This window comes from Acanthochromis polyacanthus, chromosome 1 (genome assembly GCF_021347895.1).
Source record: "Acanthochromis polyacanthus isolate Apoly-LR-REF ecotype Palm Island chromosome 1, KAUST_Apoly_ChrSc, whole genome shotgun sequence".
Classification (NCBI taxonomy): domain Eukaryota; kingdom Metazoa; phylum Chordata; class Actinopteri; family Pomacentridae; genus Acanthochromis; species Acanthochromis polyacanthus.
In genome coordinates this window covers 47,865,912-47,886,834 of record NC_067113.1, presented here as the reverse complement: position 1 = coordinate 47,886,834, position 20,923 = coordinate 47,865,912, and the positions used below count along the sequence as shown (strand labels likewise).

Below are 20,923 nucleotides of genomic sequence, written 5' to 3'. Positions count from 1 at the left end.
CCGCACAGAATTGCCTCTGAATTGATGGCAAATAGTGGAATTTGACCCAAATGTATTTCTATAAATGGTGGCAAACAGACAAATGAAAACACATGACCTGATGAAATTGCAGGAATTCAAATTCGGCGAACGACTCGCACCGTGACAACCAATTAGCCGCAAATGGATGTGTGCATCTCGAGGGGCATCAATCTGACTTCAAAGCGGCGTGTTTGAGTCGGCCGGGTCTGGTGACTTTGCATCTCAGGCCTCGTATAATGTACTCAGACTCTTGTTCGTAACGGGAACCTTTCATTTACTGGTGAATGTGCACACCTGTAATTTTGCATCAGCTTAATGTCGCAAACGGCTTCTGATTTACATGCCGTTTGTTTCTGTGTGCAGTGACGGTAACCGGCGGTGACACGATGTCTTTCAAGGCGTATGAAGACGGGTCAGCTGTTGGACAAGTACAAACGCTTGTTGTTACTCAGCCGACTATTTAGACCAGCGGCCGCCCGCCTCAGTGCAGCAGATCTGATGAACTCTGACTGTGTTGGGTCCTGCAGTCATTCTGGACTTTGCCAGAGCGTCCCGATTATCCGTTCACCTCTGGTTACTCAGCAGCATCGAGCTAAAGGCGGCTAATGTTAGCAAACATGAGCAAATGTTTGGACAACAAGCAAAGGCCGATTCATGGTTCATTCATACAGCAAAATACATGCATAACCTCTCCACTGGTAACACTGGTGCAACCAAGTACATGATGTGGCTGCTTGTCTTTACTTTATCCTGGTACAGCGTGGTATTTATCAACCATGCATGCTAATGAATAGTTGCCTTTTCCCTAGTGTTGCATTGATATAAAGATTAATAATAAGTTTAGACTAGATTTTTGTGTGATATTCCTGCTATAAATGATGCACAGGCTACAACATCCGCTTGCTGAGAGACGCTACTATTTACCATCTGTCCTCAAATGCCTCATGTGCAGGAAGCAGTCGATGCTGTAATTTACTCAGAAAGGTGTGTGACCTAAATTTACATTGAAAACAGTGAAATAATGTGGTCCAATACTAGATTTACCCAAGCTGAAGTGATTTTATCGACATGGACTGTTTTCATTTTTTGCAGTGCATTTCAAATGTCTAATCCACGATCCATCATTTTCAAGTCATTGTGGGAATCGAAAATCATGACTGTGATTAGTTTTCATTCAATTTTACAGCCCTGAGAGTAGTACTTTTCTTTTTTGTCCTCACTAGATCAGTCAGTGTTTCCCACTTTGCAGCTGCACTATTATCATCAGACCTCTCCATCTCCCCCAACCTCCTCTTTTAGATCCTGTCACCCTCCTGTGGACAGCGGCGGCTGGCCTCTTTTGAGCATCTAATTGAAGAAGGAGGTCCCAGATTCTCTTGTGCGTGGTGTCAGCCCCAAAGCCTGTCCAGAGGAGAGATACTGGGATCCGGCTTGAAGGACCAAAAATGTCAGGAAAATTCTCCAGTCCTGACTTCTCCACATTAATATTCAGAGTGGAAAATAGCATAGCTTTTATACAGGCACATAAACATGAGTTACACATCTTGGTATGTGTTGTCTCTAGCAGGGGTGGACTGGCCATCTGGCATACCGGGCACTGTCCCGGTGGGCCGGTGTCTAGTGGGGCTGGTCAACAAGTTACCCCGGACCTTTAATCAGTAAATTGTAATGACATTTAAAATATCATGGGTCGCTTCTTTTATCCCAGCACAACTTTTCCTGTGTTCATGTCGTTGGTTATCAGTTCAAGAAACACACAGACCTGTTACATACGAATTCAGGCATCCCACATAACGCTACTCAGCCAGTGAAATCTCTGCATTGTAGCCGCTAAGCAAGCTCAGCGTTCAGAAAACAGTTTAGAGGCAAAGGACAGACAAGAGGATGGAGTAGATAGAAAGACAAATAACGCGACATTGAGAAGAAAGTCGCCCTGCACATGCTGATTATGTTCGGCTAAACTTACAGTTATGAGGCTGTTTTCTCAACTATGAAAACAATCCAAACTAAATATCGTACCAGACTGACCATTGAGCTCCAAATGTGTTTGAGAACGACCCTGACACCATTCAGACCACGATTCAAAATACTGACAGGACAACCTGCAGCTCAGTTCTCCCATTAAGCAGCAGTGATATAAGGTGAGAGATATAAGACGGGAAAAAATGTGAAAGTGTTCAATTCAGTGGCGGATCTTCTGTGGGGGCATGGGGCCCCCTGTGATCTGATTGCCCAACCCATGCCCTCCCACCCCCGAAAAAAACATTTTGTTGAAAATTTACGTTACTGAAACTCCGATGTTAAATTTTCACTCAAAGCCACCAGGAGCTGTGTCATTAACCGCCGTCTCATTACAGAGTGAAAGTAGCAGTTCCTCCTGAAGGTCAGAGATTGCAGCATCTGAGGGCCTCTTCAAAAGAAGACCTAGTTGATGAAGGCGTTCTGGAACAGAAAGACCACGACCAAGCAGCCTGGAGATCTGAGGCAGCGTCTCCCTCAGGTGGGTGTCAACGGTGTTCACGCTCAGGTCTGTGGTAATCCTGTCAAAAAGCAAAACAGACAAAAAATCTGGATTATAAATCAACATGTAACCAAAGCGCTAGTATAGGATGTAGTTCAGAAAATGTCAAAGTATAGAATGCTTTTCAAGAATAACAGTATGGCCTGTAGTTCATAGTACAGCATGTCGGCAAAAAAAACTTAGATTATTATGTGGTTCAAAAAGCGCAAAATGATAGGATGTTACCAAAAATTGTCATGTATGATATGTGGTTCAACAAATGTCATGGTGCAGTATATTGTCAAAATAGTATGTTATTCACGAAAACATCAGAGTATAATATGTGGTCTAAAAAATGCCATAGAATGATAGTTTATTGCACAAGTAAAAGTATAGTAATTTTTTAAAACTGTTCAAATTCTATATGTTGCTAAAAAACAACAAAAAGACTAAAACAAAAAAAAATCATAGTAATATGTCATTTAAAAAAGCCTATAGCATGCTGCTCTAAAAATGTCAGAGTACAGCCTTTGGTCCACAAAACGTTGACACAAAAACAGAACAAACACTGGTTTCCATGGGGTTAGGCGGTTATTTATTTGAAAGAGAAAGTTTACAACAACACAACATGTGAGCAGAAAAATCACAAAGCCTGTCTTTAGTTCAGCTGAAAATATTAGTTTTTGTCTTTTTATTGACCAAACTTTTCAGGATGTAGATGAAGAATAATTAAAGCTCTCACGTAGAAGTCCAACTTATTTTGGATCCTTGTGGAGAGTTTAATCTTAGAGTTTGTAAAGCTGTTGAGTTTTTAGAGTCACATGGATTGTTTTAAAATTTAACAACCGAGTCCTGAAATAAAATTACAGTTGAGGATTTCTGTCATTTAGTCTGGACTAAACAAATAACAGCAGCAGAAATTTGAAAGTTAACAGTCCAAGTTGAAGAGGTCATATACAGCTTTCCTGTTGAGTTAAAGAGCCAAAAAAAAAATATGAAAAATACTTTTTAAAAGCGAGAGGTCGGTAGCAGCTTTCATTTTTTCTTACAACTTTCCGGTGGCCCCCAAAATATCTGCTGTACCCCCCTGTGCCCCCCAACTAAAATTAATCTGGATCTGCCCCTGGTTCAATAATTTACATTTTTCAGGTTGAGGCATCATTAACGATGTCTAAAAGTTGGTTCAGGTTGTTCAGTCATTTTTTTAAAGTTCTGCACTTTATTTTAAGATTTACAGTTATATAAAAAGTTATTTATATGAAAAAAGTTGCCACAGTGTGTTTTGAACTGTACTGAATTTATTTGGTTTTGATAGTCATTTATTGGTTACCTGCAGACGCTAATAAAACTAGTAGGCTTCCTCAACATATAGCTATCGCACTAATTCAGGTTTGACATTATGATGTTCTGGACCTTTGCTTTAATACATTTTCTCAGACTGGACCTCTTTGAATTTTAGTTGAATACTCCTGCTCTAATGGATTGCAATTGTTATGTTTCCAACTTGCCAACAAGTTTGTATAGGTCTCTAAGGATGTTTTTGAATTTTTGCTCTGAAAATCCGACCTCTCTATCAGTTTTTTGTCATTCAAAAATTAGTGCTTGATTCAGTCAAGCGATAATGTTGTGGGCCGGTCTGGGCCAAAAATGCCAGAGCTGATTTTTTGCCCCAGTCCACCCCTGGTCTCTAGGTTGCTACAGGCAGGCGGTTAGGACTGGTTTCTTATCCTTCAAATTCAGCCTCTTGTGTCTTTGTTCCTCTTTTAGCACACATCACACAGTAATACAGCGAATCAGAACATTCAGTCACCAAATCCAAAAATTTTCATAACATGCTGATTTGGTCAATTTTGGTTCCATTTCGATGCAAATAGATGATAATAACAATAGCAGAGTATGCTTTAAGGTGGAGCTACTTTGTGACTAAGCGGCCACTGCCAGGTCCCCTATTTGTTTGTTTTTCAAAAGACCAAGATTGCAAAGGCAGAATGACAAACTGGAGGGTTTAAAATGGTAGTTCCAAAACTGATAGGTGAGATTACAATGGCTCTTTTATGTGTAGATGATGTCAACAAAACAAAAGAACAAGCAACTATAATTTATCCATTATGCTTTAAGTTTGGAGTGGACAAATATATTTTCAGCAGCCATCCGGGTAAACATTTCCTGGAGTTTTCTGTTCATGGGGGGAAATTGAAGCTGTAAACATGTTTACATGACTGACAAAGCAGCGATTTTGTACTTAAGATTTCCCATTTCTGCCCCTTTAATAACTTTGAGGAGAAGGTCCTTGATGCACTGCTTTGTATGAATGTTGCCCTTCTTGTCACACCTCAATCAATCGCGGGTCGAGGGAGGTGTTTGACTTCTTGCAGCACCAGCTACTTTGTGAGCAAAAAATTTGCTTTCACCCTCGAGTACAAGTGGATGAGACACTTCTAACCCCAAAGGATGTTTGTTCACCTTTTCAAACTTTGTGGATAAATCGAGGACATCCTTTAGATGTTCGATAACACTTTACCAAATCCAATACCAGATTTCCTAATTGAGTGCAAATGCCTTCGAATTACTTATTGAATGCAGCTAAGTTGCCTGTTAAGGATTCAGTATTTTATTTTAGATATGTTGTGTTTGGTTGCCCCCAGTGTAGGAACGTTCAGCCAACGTGGAGCCAAATCCAAAATGAAATAGAATATCTAAATCCAATTCTTGCCTTCGGTTTGGCTGACATGACACAGAGAAAAGCTTTGTTGGACAGATATTAGACACAGACATGCATCTCCTACACTGTAGAATAATGAATACTGAACTCAGTCCTTTGTGTGATTTATGTAATCCGACAAGATATTCAGTTCCATGTTAATACAGTTTTTTATGAACAAAATTGCGGTGTTAACACAAAAGGACAATCAGGGCAATTTCTAAAGAAATCAGAAACAAGTAAAAACTCTCTCCTTTTATTAGGAATACTAAGTAAGAGGCACAATATTGGACTAAATGAGTTCCGGTCCAATGTCAGTGATGGGTCGGGACAAAATGGCTGCTTATTATCTCAATAAAGGAACAGAATGAGTAATCAGAGGCAATTAGCATGATTCCAAAAGTGAGAAAATTATAACTTTTAGCATCTGTGAATCCGTGTTCTGTTTTAATGATGCATGTGTCAGACTGCCAGACTTTATTTTTTTGGGCTTTTGAAAAAAACAAAACAAATTACAACATAAAAGAGTGCACTCTTTGGAACTATTTTCAAAAGCTTTGGCCACAAGATTGTGGCCTAATTCGACGAATGCTACGATAAATGTACAAGTACTGAACTACATTTGATGGCGTTTTAGAAGTCGGTACAGAAGCTGATGCAACATTGCTTTAAAGGAGGTCAAATACGCTGTAAAGTGGAGTCACTACTTTTCATTTCTTAAGTGAACACCTCACAAAATGAATATAGAATGCTTTTGCAGTGACTTTATCATTTATTTCTGCGCTGTTGCCATTAGAAACTCCTATATTTCAAGAAACATTACAGAAATGTGTGTGCGAGCAAAAGATCAAATGGTGTCTAGTCATACTCACCGCAGATGAATGCATGTTTCTCCTGCCGTCAGCTTTGCAATCCAGCTGATTTCTGGTCTTGTGGCTTTTCGCAAATTGGACTTTTTCATGCCCTTTAACCCGTCATGACTCTGTCGTGATGGTTATTTTACTGTCAGCCCCGCTAAAGCCTTCATTCGCTACTCTCCTTCTTGTGTTCATCAGCGCCGGATGAGTCAGCTCCAGTCAAATGAGCTCAGTAAAAAGCCGCTGCAGGGTAAATCAATGTAGCTTTTCAGTCCGGATCTAAAGGTTCCCTCTTCCCTTTTGCTTTAACTGAAGCCTCCATCTGACATTACTGAGTATGCTGCATACTTTAAACTTTAAAAAAATAAAGAAATCAACCATCATCATCCATCGGCCAGCTACCCCTGACCTGCAGACCCAAAGATCATAGTTTAGTTTTGTTCAGGAACTCTTGAGATGAAAGAATATTCATGCTGCAGTAGAAAAATACTCCACTTTTCCAACATAAGTGGCGCATTTTACTTCAGTAGGAGTACAGAAGCATTAGCTGCAAATTGCATGGTGGCGATGGTGCTATCTAGACTATTGCAGCTTTGCAGTATATTATTACTGATGCATTTACAGTCAAGCTGCCAAAGTGCCTCCTTAAAGCAACAACTTTTTTTTAAAGCTCCTTTGTAATTTAATCTATAATAATACACCGTACCTTCTATACTGATCACAGACTCACTCTGAAATGTAAATATGGCTGTAAAATGGATGTAGTTGACTGGAAAGTGCACTATTTCCTTCTTAAATTGTTGAGTTGAGTGCATGTACCTCAGAACTGAACCTAGGTATAGTATTTCAGGATTATACTTGTATTTTATTCCACCAGTGACTACACATTTGCAGGGTTTGCTTGTTTAAACGGTTGTGGACTGTTTGGAATCGGATGTGTTATTGTTCATCAGTGCTATAGACCTTTTCAGTGCAACACAACACATCCAGGCCACATTAGTTTTATGCAGTATTTAATGTGTTAATGTCTTTATCCTTCACCTTAATTTTATTGCAGCAGTGACCAGTGATAAAGTCATCTTCATTTCATGCATTTAATTCTAATGCAATTCACACTTTTCTTGGTCAATTAAAGTACAGTGTGTAACTAGGATCCAGCTCCATCACCCATCCTTTATCTTCCACTTATCTAGATTCAGGTTTCAGTTGTAGCAGATTAAGCAGGGCTTTCTATACGTCTTGTTCCTCAGCTACATTTATCTAGTTCTTCCATTATCCAAAGTGTTCTCAGGCCAGATAAGATATGCAGTTCCCCCAGCAACTTGTGAGTCTACCCAAGGTCTCCTCCCAAGTGAATATACCAGAAAAACCTATAAAAAGAAACCTCCTAATCAGACATCAGAACCACTTAAAACTGCTTCTTTAGATGTGCAGGAGAAGTAACTCTACTCCAAGCTCACCTCAGATGTCTGAGCTCCGTACCCAATCTCTAATGGTACGTGTCCACAGGAGCGTTTTTTCCCGCTTGGCCGGCATGCGTTAGTGGGCCACTAGGTGGTCATGTGACAGCCTTTCAGTCTGGTAGAAGAACCAACATGGTAGCTTGGTTGCAAAGTTTATCTCTTATCACAAAACCAGCTCGGCAAAAAGTATTTCTGAAAGCATTTGAGGCGAGAAATAAGCTGCTGAATCTGTCCTCGTTTTAGTTCAACAACTGCTACTTTAGATGCTTAACAAAAGTTTCGCTTGGCATTGGACCTCCGCTCCAAACACTGAATTTGCATAAAGTGAAAGTGAAGTCTACTTTATCCAAATAGCTCCAGGACAATGTGCCTCAAAGTAGCTCAAAAGCAATACAACAAGCATGTGACATGATGCATTTCATATAGACAATGAATGGAATGCGAAAAATTGACAGATCCTGTGGACACATACCATAAGGCCATGCCGAACCAACCTTTGGTAATAACTCATTGCAGGTTCTTGTGTCCACGACTTTGCTCTTTCAGTCACCACACAGAGCTCATGACCATTGATGAGGGCTGGAACATAGGTGGACTAGTAAATCAAGAGCTTTGCCTTCTGGCTCAAGTTTATCTTCATCACATTGGTCCAGTACCACAATCATTGCACCAATCCATCCACATCACACTCCATTTCCATACTTAAACTCCTTCATCAGTCAACTCCGCTCTGACCCAGAGGAACTAATCCATGGCCTCAGTGTTGGAGGTTCATACTCTCTACATGTGTGCTGAAATCCATGATCTAATGGAGCTAACAGGACCACTTCATCTACAAAAAAATTAGAGATTCACAAACTGACATTCTCTTCCTCACACTGGTGACAGTCCATGAATGTCAGAAACATGATCGGAGAAAAGGGGCGACTTTGGTGGGATCCAGTACAAACTAGAGACATGTTTGTGCAAAGAATGTGGACACCGTCTTCACTTTGGTTGTACAAGGATGGTATGGCTTGTAGCAATGACCCTTCTGCTCTAGTTACACCCTACAAGGTTCCCTGAGGGAGTGTCAACCAACCATGTGACTGTTACGTGATAACATGAATCACTGTATGCATCCTGTTTCCAACCCAAGACAATAGAGATTTCATTACAGCTCAACCATGATTTTTCCTGACCAACTTATGAACAGATAAGGCCACAATTGTTGTTGCAATCACTATGATGATTCTAGCGGGAACTGACAACATCATCATCCTGTTTGATCAAAAAATAGTCTTTGGCTTTTTGCTGTTATGTTTTTCCATCTACGGCTAAGGTGACAAACGCAACCAAGTGTGTTTAAGACAGTGTGAATAACCCACACTTCTACAGTCGGAGGAACTCTGAAGCACTTTGCCCCCTCTAAATTGTTTATTTTTCAGTGATACCGCAATTTGTCACCGGCCTTGTCAACATTTGTCACTATGGGTGTGCGTATTACTGTTTGTGTGTGGCGTCTAGACAGGAGAGGCCTAATCTATTTTCCATGTTCCCATCCGGTCCTGTTGGAGCCTTTGAATGGCAGATAAACAGAGCGGGGCTAAGGCTGAGGCTTCATCAAGAGGATTAAGTCTGCGAGACTTATCTCCAGAGGAGCCTCTCTGCCTCCTTTTTCTCTTCCCCCTTCCCCATCGGCATCGACGACTCTCACCGCTCGCTCCAGAGTTCACTCCCAGTTCACACACTTTACAGTACAAACCGCTGCCATAAGCTCAAAATCACACGACACACATCAGGATTCGATGTCACGTCAGGATTTCACTGCACCGCAGATACAGAAGAAGTCCATTTATGGGTTTGTTTTTTGGGGGATTTTTTTCTCCAAGAGTGGATTAACTGAGAGAGGGAGAGATGGAATAAACGCAGGCAAACGGATTAATTATGAAAAAGATGGAAAATGGAGCAAATATGATGAAGTAAGACAAAAATCAAATACAAGTATTAAAAATGTGCCGCGTCTGTTGAGGATGTCTTCGTTATGCGGGGACATTGCCAGACAGAGACTGTCGCAAAATCACAACATTTGAATATGAAAGAAAAACGATATGAAAAGTACATTATCATCAAATTTTAAAACGACTGACACCCAAGAATATGCCAATTAAAAACAAGGACAAAAACTTCTTCGGCCAGACTTGTGTTTAACTTTATTTGTTCATTTATGCGCCAAGAAGAGTTTAAATAAAAGATAGCTGTTGCGTCTGTACTGTATATCGGCTTAAAAGCAGCATTTTGCATTTAATACAGCAAACAAACAGATGCATACACTGTGCTTTTACATAAACAGACGCTAATGGAGAGTTTGGGTTGAATACTGGATGTCGGTGTTATTGATGATTAAGCAGGTGGTAGTTTTGCCTCGGTGATGTCTGTAATCAGGAGCACCGAACTCTGGAGTCAAATGCGTGAGAGGAAAGACACAGATAACTGTGATTTATACAAACAGTATCAACAACTGAGCTCTGCTACCTGCTCCTGTGTGGTTTTTTATTTGTTTCTCGATGAGAAAACCTTCAAGGTTCCTCTTATGTACATTGTTTTTCACCGCTGACAACATTGGTGACATCATGAACATCAAAATAGTGACCTTTAGTCATCATGTTTGATAGTCAAACTGTGAAAGGTAGCATGTAATTGCCACCAAACGTGGAAAATAGTGGATTGCTAGGTCCAGATTGGGACTTTGTTGAGCCAAAATACTGTACACCTAACAGAGCAAACCCTAAAACAACAATAACCAAAGAATATAAGAAGAAACAACAAGGAGTAATGGCTTTAATATAACAACATGAAAGTTCCTAAAGTCTAAACAGTTCTCACATGGAAATTCTACCTTACAGATACGGCAAAGGCTCGATCGCCTCTATTTTAGAGACTAGATCTGAGAACATCCATGAGCATCTGGCTTGTCAATCTCAGTGCTCTAACCAGAGTATGATGATGCAAGAGTTTGGCCAAATAACATGGCACCAACTTGTTTAAAACCCTGAAAAATCAAATCCTGAAATCTATTTCAGAGTGAACGGTAGCCAATAGGGCTGGACCCGAATATCCCGAATACTCGTTCACTACGGCGGTATCCGGATCTTAATTTTGGTATCCGAAAATTCGCCCCCCGGTCGGAAGTTTTAGGACACTTTCTCATTCAAATAAAGTAGAACCTGTCCTACAACTTTTGACAGGGGGTGTATCTACCAAATTTGGTACACATATGCAGCACATCAGGCTGAACAAAAAAGTCAGTGACAGCCACATTCCAAACCCAACAGGAAGTGAGCTATTTTGCGTTGAATGTCAGATTTTGCCCATTTTTCATTTTTTTCTAGAGCAAACTCCTCCTAGGGGGAAACTTCAATTCACCTCAAATTCGGCCAGTACATACAGAAGGCCTTAATGATCCAAAGTGATTAAAATCGTTTTCTAAAGTCAAAGGGCGTGTCCGTGGTGGCCTCTGGAATTTTGATCCTTCGTCATGAAATTTCAAATGCTGTGTAAATGCCCTGAACATGCTCCAATCTGCCTGAAACTTCACATGTATGATCGGAGCCCTGCCCTGATCGCATCCATATGATGAAATACACCCCCTGTCAAAATTTGTAGGACAGGTTCTACTTTATTTGAATGAGACAGAGTCCTAAAACTTTTGACGGGTTCTCATTCAAATGAATGTGCAATAACTAGTCGACTAGTGGCTTGAAAAATCTTTGTAGACTGAACTACAGATGGAGGTTTGTCTGACCAGATTTCCCACCCAGAAAACCTTGCTTTGGTGGTCAGTATTTGCAGAATAATCAGGTTCCCTTCCTCTATACGGCTGGACATAAGAGAGCGTTGCAGTTTTATATTCAGTCAGATTGAAGCTTAACTTCTCTCTCTCTCTCTCTAATCAGCTCCACCTGCATACATGATGTGCTTAGTTGGATTCTGTCGGTAGCTGTGCGTGTGTGTGTTCGTTGTAGCCGTGAGGCAGCAGCTGACGATAATCTCTCGGAGGGGTCGATGTCGTGGTTGTCACGGCGATCTTTCCCGGGCTGATGTCGGCTGACGGCTGGTGTCACCATCGCTTCCCGTCAGCGTCCCCTCTGATGGCTCTCGTTTCATTGTGAGCGAGAGCGAGTGTGTCGACATGTGTCGGAGTAGTTGCTGACTAACTCTGCCTGTGTGTGTGCGTGTGTGTGTGTGAGGTTTGGATTTTGTTTTGTTTATTTGCTTTTTTGGCCAAATGAAGCAGTTTCTACAGCCATCAGTGGTATCATCCTCTATTTTTACCGTGTTATTCCACTCACAGGACATTGTTATTTTCCTATTTCCCTCCTTTTAAAGCGGTTTAGCTGCAGGGGAGCACATGCGGGATCGATAAACATTATCTCGCATGCTTTTAATTGCTCCTCAAGGCATGGAGCTGGAGCTACCTGCCGTCCACCCCAGTCAGCATCAGCAGCACCCAGAGCTGCTCCTTTTATATTTCTGTTCGATGTAAAAACAGCAGCTTGTCCGGCCTCGGCGATGAATGAATGAATAATAAACAAGTTCACGAGTGCAATTTATTTTCTATGATGAGTTTTCTGATTAAATTAGACAAGTTTGCTTCGCTCTCAGCGGGTTCATCTGCTCGCCTGCGTGCGTGGATGTTTCCCCCGCCTGCCGATTTGACTTGCCTGCAGATGGCAATGTGTTACATTTCTATAACAGCCTCTTCTCTGCTTCCTCGTGAAGCACAAGTGCTGCTGTTTTCTCCTCCTGCAGCTCAGGGCTGGTATGCAACTCTGCTGAAAGTCGTGGGTTTAGAAAAAAACCAAAGACGCACTTTGCATTTCAATGACCCGACTTGTGCAACTTTGGTGTTTTTAATCCCTTTTTGGATCAGCCGAGGCAGAGTGAAAGTGGAATTGAAGGAATATCTGTAACGTATTGTGATGGGGCCTTGTTAAAAGTGACATGCAGTAATGGGAGAGAGAGAGAGAGAGAGAGAGAGAGAGAGAGAGAGAGAGAGAAAAAAACTCAATAAACATCGCTGTCATCCTTCGGCACCCGACTTTCTTTCTCTCTCTCCTTAATTCATCCAACGCTGAAAATTTGAGTCTAATTTCTGAGCTGTGAGTGTTATGCAGGTTGTCAGCGTCTACAACGATCTGTCATCTCTCAGCCGAAGCTCATGCAACGCTGCATTTTCTCTGCAGAGAGTGGAAGGGGGGAAAAAAAAGAGGAAGAAAAAAAGAAGAAGCCGACAGACAGAGACGGAGGGACCATATGGAGTTGCATAGTTTTAGATTTTCTCCCGCAAATGCTTTTCTCAAACTGATTCATGTTGTTTTTATTACTCCTGACAGTAGTTAACAGCTGCTGTGTGTGTGTGTGTGTGTGTGTGTGGGGGGGGGGGGGTGTCTGGTTTTCTGTCTGAGTGTGTCTTTACATACGTGGTCGGTCCTTTTCGTACTTGTGTGTTCAATCTGAATGCATTCCGCCACTCTGTTTGTGAGGAGTGTGAGCCGACGCCACACACTCAGCAGCCATGTCCAATCGAAATAGATTGGAGCCATGGAGGCTGGGTAATTCTGGGTGTGTATGCAGCCCTGCTGTAATCTTCTCACCACGCCTCGTCTGGTCGCCTTCTCTCACTTTTTTTTAAACACATAATGAGATCGATAGCTTTCAGTGGGCTCCGGCGTAGAAAACAGAATCAGAAAACGAAAGAGTTTTCAACTTTTATCTGGCGCCAGCAACTATTATTGCATGTAAACCACTCTTTTGCAGCCATGTTGTCTTCGTATGGACCAGAATATGAAGTCCTGGGACATCTTTGGCATTCTCGGAGGTGTTTACTCTCTCTACATGAGCTGTCTTGGAATGGTCGTCTCTTGCATATCTTGTTTTTCCTCACCACTGGATTCTCAAGTGGCTGCACAGTGGTATAGTGGTTAGCACTTTCGCCTTGCAGCAAGTAGATCCCCGGTTCAAATCCCGGGGTGGGCCTGGGATCTTTCTGCATGTTCTCCCTGTGCATGCGTGGGTTTTCTCCGGGTACTCTGGCTTCCTCCCACAGTTCAAAAATATGCTGAGGTTAATTGATGACTCTAAATTGCCTGTAGGTGTGAATGTGAGTGTGATTGTTTGTATATGTAGCCCTGCGACAGACTGGCGACCTGTCCAGGGTGTCCCCTGCCTTCGCCTGAGTCAGCTGGGATAGACTTCAGCACCCCCGTGACCCTAGTGAGGATAAAGCGGTGTATAGAGAATGGATGGATTCTCAAGTGACCCTGCAATTGATTACTTCCAGCGCTACAAAGGATATCTGAGTTCCTGTAATGCTTCAAAGCTAGCTAGAGTAGCTAAAATAATCAATAAAATATAATTACTCTACGTTTGTGTTCACAATCACAATATTTTGACCTGTCTGGGGACAAAAACAATCAAATCTGAAAACTGCTAATCAGTAACATAAGTTAAATGTTCACAACTAAATTGGAAAAGGTGTTCCTATCACCCAATATGTGCAGTAACTGTTTTGAAAATGCCAAAAACCACCTTAGTCTAGTGTAAAAACTCAACAATATTTGGAATATTTGTTAAAAATGTAATCTTTTACATTAAATGTTTCTAATGCCATACTCTAAAGCAGGGATGCCAAACTCATTCCACAAAGGGCCAGTGTGGCTGCAGGTTTTTGTTCCAACTAAGCAGCATCACACCAGACGTGACTCATTTAATCAACCGATCTCAGTCTGCAGACAGGTGATTGGTCAGACTGTGTGCTCTAGGCTACAGCATTTATTTCCAACATATCTACAGCACACAGTCTGACCAATCACCTGTCTGGAGACTGAGATCGGTTGATTAAATGAGTCAGGTCTGGTGTGATGCTGCTTAGTTGGAACAAAAACCTGCAGCCACACCGGCCCTTTGTGGAATGAGTTTGACATCCCTGCTCTAAAGCGAGCAACAATTACACTATGGAAAACTGAAAAAGGTGTTTACACTTCCCATTAGGTGCATTAACACTTTTGACAATGACAACCAAACACTTCAAGCTAGCATAAAAGTGTAACAAAATTTGGATTTTTAAAAAGATTTTGTCTTTTACATGAACTTTTTTGGATGCAATACTCTAAAGTGAGCACAAATACATTACGGAAAATTGAAGGTGTTCCTGTCACCCATTATGTGCATTCACACTTTTGAAAATGAAAAAACACACACTTTAAATAAACATAAAAAACTTTGCAAAATTTGGTAATTTTTAAAAATGTTTGTCTTTTCCAATAAATTTTCGAATGTAATACTCCGAAATGAGCACAAAATACATAATGGAAACTTGAAAAAAGTGTTGCCACCACCCATTATGTTCATTAGCTCTTTGAAAAAATGGCAAAAACCACCTCAAACAAGCGTAAAAATGTAATAAAATTTGGAACAATTTAAAAAATGTTGTCTTTTACGTGAAGTTTTTCTACTGCAATAGTCCTACATTAGCACAAAGTACACTATGGAAACTTGAAAAAAGGTGTTTTCGTCACCTATTATGTGCATTAATGCTTTTGAAAATGACAAACCAGCTCAAACAAGCAAAAAAAGGTAACAGAATTTGGAACATTTTGAAAAATTGTTGTCTTTTACGTAAAGTTTTCTCAATGCAATACGCCAAAATGTGCAAAAAAGACATTATGGAAACGCAATCTTCACACTGCTGTAATCTCACCATGCCTCATCTGGTCACCTTCTCTCACTTCTTTTTTTTTAAATACATAATGAGATTTTAGAAACAGAATCAGAAAAGGAAAGAGTCTTCAACTTTTATCTGGCTTCAACAACTATTCCTGCATATGAACCGCTTTTCTGCAGCCATGTTCTCTTCGTACGTACCGGAATACTGTGCGACATCTCTGGTGTTCTTGGAGGTGTTTACTCTCTCTACATAAACCGTCTCGGGGCGATCGTCTCTTGTATTTCTTGTTTTCCTCGCCGCTGGATTCTCAAGCGACCCTGCAATTGATTACTTCCAGCGTTACAAAGGATATCTGAGTTCCTGTAATGCTTCAAAGCTGGAACGAGGAGGTTTCCCAAAGGAGGGCTGGTTCCATTGTTTTTTTAATAACTTGACAGTTTGTTCCAGTTATTGGGGTTTTACTACTTGGCGTCTTTTAGGAAAGCTCACGCCAAGATGCACGACAGAACTGCAGCGAGTAATTGAATAATCGAAACCATAATTCCAGATTCTTACATACAAATGTTTTCTGCCATCTTCTCTCCTCTGTGATAGTAAACTCAATATCGTTTGGCTTGTGGACAAATCGAGACATTTGATGGTGCAATCTTGAGCTTTTGGAAACACTAATTGTACACTAAAGGCTATGGCTATGTTTCTATAATGATATTTTATGCGAATTTGAAATGATCGATTCAGAAAAAGCAAATAAAAACAACAGGATTAAAACAAAAACCATTTTCACAGAGACTTGTATACTCTCACGTAAGGGAGAGATAATGCACACCAGTTTCAAACGTTTGCTCTTCTCCTTCTTTATTACACATAACTGCTACCATCTGACATGCAAGAATAATTATAGCTTTGTCGGCTTCAAAACAATCCCTTAAACACGATGCTCATTCATAAGTTCTGTGAACGCTGAAGGCAGTTGTAACCAAAGCAAAAGGGGTCACTCTGGAATAGTTTTTGTTGGCCATCGATCAGAAAGCCTGGTTTGTGTTTATTGGACAGCTGAACTGTCAGTCCAAGCTCATAATCCAATGGTGAGCACACCTTGGCCCCGCCCTACACCTGTGCAGCTGAAAGCATGCATGCACTCAGTCATCCCAAACCCTGGAAAGCCATTAGACCAAGCCAAAACCATCAGCAGACAATTGGATTTGTTTGAACAAACTGAAAAAGTTTGGAATGTGGATTCACCTCTAGAACCCAACAGAAGTGTGAGCTTCCCACTCAGGATGTGCTGCGAGGGGCGGCTTCTGTTTTCAAGCTCCAAAATGGATGGTGAGGTTTTGTTTGTTGGACTGGAATCATTAGATGAAAAGCCTGTTGGTGTGCAGGCCTCAAGCCTGGCTGCAATAAAGCTGCTGCTGTGGTAGGAATATACTGTACCAACGGGTCTTTTATTTTTGAGGTTTTTGTAAACTGGAACTGTTTAAATATATTGAATTGTACAGGGTGTCCCCAAGTCTGCACACCTAGGAAATCTCATTAACTCTATTTTTTTGCTTCCATACATTAAATATGGCTATTAGATTAAATACAAGTTTGATTAGTTATCAAATATCAAATGTTAAATTCACTGTGCTAATAAAGTAACAGATTGAATAAAATGTTGAATGAAAATTTAATTTCTTGAAAATATGTATTTTTGCCTATGTGTCCAGACTTTAGGGGTGTGTGTGTGTGTGTGTGTGTGTGTGTGTGTGTGTGTGTGTGTGTGTGTGTGTGTGTGTGTGTGTGTGTGTGTGTGTGTGTGTGTGTGTGTGTGTGTACTTGTTTCTGCTATACCGGTGGGGACTTTGACCTGACTATTTGCTATAAAGGTGGGGACTCGTCTCACCGTGGGGACCTAAAATGAGGTCCCCACGGGTGGCAACACCGTTTTCTTGGCCATATTGTTGTTAATAAAAAATGTAAAAGTGCAAAAACGTTTGTTTAGGGTTAGGCATTGATTTGGTGATGGTTAGGGTTAGGAGTTAAATATGAATGGGAGTCAATGGTAAGTCCCCACCGGTATAGAAAAACAAACGTGTGTGTGTGTGATCACAACCTTTTAAAAGTTTGGGGTCACTTAAAAATGTCCTTATTTTTTATAGAAAAACATTTTTTTCAGTGACGATAGCATTGAATTAATCGTAAATACAGTCTAGACATTGTGAATGTGGTAAATGCGGGGGTGAAATTAGTTTTAAATTCTTGCTGGTACTATTACCAAAACCCTCGTCTCGCTCTAGCTTCATGATTTTTAAAATAGCAAAGTTAAAATGCAAACAAATGAAAAACATATTAATATTTTTATTGTAGGCCAATGGAATAGGTAGGAATTAATAACACTTGAAAATATGCTACAATTGTTGCTTAAATTGAAACACTGATAACCATCCAGAATACAAGGCTCTAAGAACAGACATGAGGTCACGAGCAAACACTCAGAATGGAACTGAAAATCAAAACACTCACCGAAAAAATATTTTTCCACAGAGGCCTCTTTTTAATGGAATATCTCCATAGGGGTACAGAGGAACATTTCCAGCAACCATCACTCCTGTGTTCTAATGCTACATGGTGTTAGCTAATGGTGTTGAAAGGCTAATTGATGATTAGAAAACCCTTGTGCAGTTACGTTAGCACATGAATAAAAGTGTGAGTTTTTATGGAAAACGTGAAATTGCCTGGATGAGCCCAAACTTTTGATCGGTAGTGTAGGTCAACTTCAACTCATTTTAGAGCAACCTTAACTAATATGGAGTAACTTTAATTCATGTACACTAATGTTCAAAAGTTTGAGGTCACTTAAGTGTCCTTATTTTTGGAAGAAAAGCACGATTAGCTAACACAATGTAGCATTAGAACACAGGATTATTGCTGGAAATGTTCCTCTGTAGATATTCCATTAAAAATCTGTTGTTTCCAGCTAGAATAGTCCACATTAACAATTTCTAGACTGGATTTCTGATTAATTTAATGTTATCCTTATTGAAAAAAAAATCTTTTCTTTCAAAAATAAGGACATTTCTAATTGACTCCACATCCACAAGAACTGATTTCATAAGCTTGCATTGATAGAAGTCGTCGTCGGATCATTTACTTAAAGTACTTACATTAAAACCATCACATCATCAGCGAGGCATCAGTGTGTCAGCAGCAGGTTTCCTCTGGAGCTGCTGCAGGTTTGAACTACGTTTTATATTCAGGGACCGAAGGTAAATCTGAGGGCTCCACACTCTGGAAAACACAACATTCTGAAGCGCAAATCTGTTTTCAGTTTCTCTTTAATCTTTTATTTCTTTTTTTTTTTTTTTTGAGATATTGGATCGTTTGAACATTTATTGAAACGAAACCATGTGAGAGGTTTGGAGGGAAAAATCACTGTTTGGCAGAGCTCTTAACAACATGTGAAAAGTGACCCTGACGAAGTCTTTTGTGAGACATTGGAGGCCAGGAAGGTTTTATTTGGAAGAATGTGTTGCATTTGAGAAACGTCTTCTGTTATCCATTGTGTAAAATCTTCAAATAAATGCTGCTAAGTAGAAAGCAGAAAGTCTCCCTGTGAAATGCAGTTGAATGGAAGTATAAAATAGTAAATGGGAATAATACTCAAAGTAGACGTACCTCAAAATTGCACATCTCGATAACTTTGCTAACTTTCCAATCCCGACGGATATTGCGAGGCGATCTGGAGGCCGGTTGAAGAAAGACTCCACAATCATCTCATAATGTAAACACAGTCACTGAGGGGAATACAAATAGAGCCCAAGGCAGCCGCATCACGCGTCCAGCGAGTATTGCGTTATCAACAGGTGAATACAAATCAAAACCTACACCATAGGAACCACGCTGTTAAACACTCGCTTGAAGTATGAACTTTACGATGTCTGGCTGGTTTTATTCATCCTGCTGGATCCAGATATATAGATCTACGGCCCTCAAATACCCACCTTATGACAGTTTCATGCCCGTTGTTGAGGCTTCGTCTATTTAGCTGCATCAGACTGAGATGTGCGCCGCAGATGGGATTTGATGTTTTTGTCTTCCTCGTTGACTGACAGGCCGAAGCTAACCGTCTCCCTTTCTTCCTCTCCGTCTATTTACATCTAGGAGGGGAAGGACATTTTCAGGAATAGAAACAGAACTGCTGTTCAAGTCGGGAGAAAAGATGCGCACAGCTGATCTTTATTCATGGCTTCCTTTGACGACAGCTACAGGTACGAATCCTTTGAGGTCTGAAGTGGGGCTGTGTGGGCGGAAACGTACAGTAGAGATGCTCAAGCTTTGTCCGACTGATGGAGTCAACATTTCAGTGTTTGCGAGATCTGTAACGCGTGACCTTTTCTTTCTTTAGGTTTGGCAGCGAATACCATTGTGACGATTCATTATTGGATTTGAGCACTTCACTTACAAGGTAGGCGTCTGAAGTCCACCTGAACACGACCGATTAGCCTCCACATTAAGTAGAAATGCATTTAATATATATATATTTTTAAAAAGCCTGAAATCTTTGAAAAATTCCACCATAAAGCATCCAGAATGCCCACATACACTACTGTTCAAAAGTTTAGGGTCACTTAGAAATGTCCTTATTTCTGAAATAAAGCAGTATATTTTCAATAAAGATAACATTAAATGAATGATAAATCCAGTCTCGACATTGTTAATGTGGTGAATGATTATTCTTGCTGGAAACGGCTGATTTTTAATGGAATATCTCCATAGGGGTACAGAGGAACATTTCCAGCAACCATCACTCCTGTGTTCTAATACTACATTGTGTTAGCTAATGGTGTTAAAAGGCTCATTGATGATTAGAAAACACTTGTGCAGTTATGCTAGCACATGAATAAAGATGAGTTTTCATGGAAAACATAGAATTTCCTGGGTGATCCCAAACTTTTGAACGGGGCTTTATGTGGGTCTAAAATGACCTAGAGAGGTTGTTTTCTTGTGATATCTTTGTAATGAAAAGTTTCCATCATTTAATTTCCTAGCTGTTCCTCAAAAAAAAAAAGTTTCTGATAACTTTCCATTTAGATTACCTGTTAGAAATTGTAATATTGGAGGGACAGAGAGCAACAAGAGCTGGAGGAAAAGAGTGGAAAAATGTCACCAAAATGGATGTTTTCATTCTTCTATTGCTGCTCTATGTGACATTCTTCTTTTTCAATTATCACATTGTTCAAAATCCATTATAAAGTGAAAAATCAACCTATTTCAAACAAGAAATTATTCTTGTGTGGACAAAAATACCATCCAAACAACAATACAAATAATTATTCTTCACCAAAATGACCAAAAATCACCAAAAAACACACTGATTCTTATTTGGGTCACTTTTGACTCATTTATGGAACAGTGTAGGGTCCAATCACACGTACATCTCATGGTTTGATATATAAAAAACCTGAACTATTTGTAAATTTCACATAAAAAGTACCAAGAATGCCCACATATATTGAATACATACACATATATTGAATACATACACACAGCAGAATCTACATTGCCTTCCATGCATTTTTCCATTGTTAGAACAGGTTTATTTTCGATAAAGAAAATGTTCTGGTGGGAAAGGCGGCAATGCAGCAGGCCTGCAAACACACACAGACATGACCCACACTTCCATTTGTCTGT

General features: G+C 40.3%; 1 long non-coding RNA gene across 1 annotated transcript in view; it reads left to right on the top strand.

Moving 5' to 3' along the window:
• Positions 1-20,923, top strand: part of LOC127537092 (uncharacterized) — a 113,640-nt gene that overhangs the window by 51,859 nt on the left and 40,858 nt on the right. Inside the window, exons 2-4 of the long non-coding RNA XR_007946575.1 lie at positions 1,321-2,521; positions 19,394-19,500; positions 19,638-19,697. This is a non-coding gene — a long non-coding RNA (uncharacterized LOC127537092). The remainder of the gene's footprint in view (positions 1-1,320; positions 2,522-19,393; positions 19,501-19,637; positions 19,698-20,923) is intronic.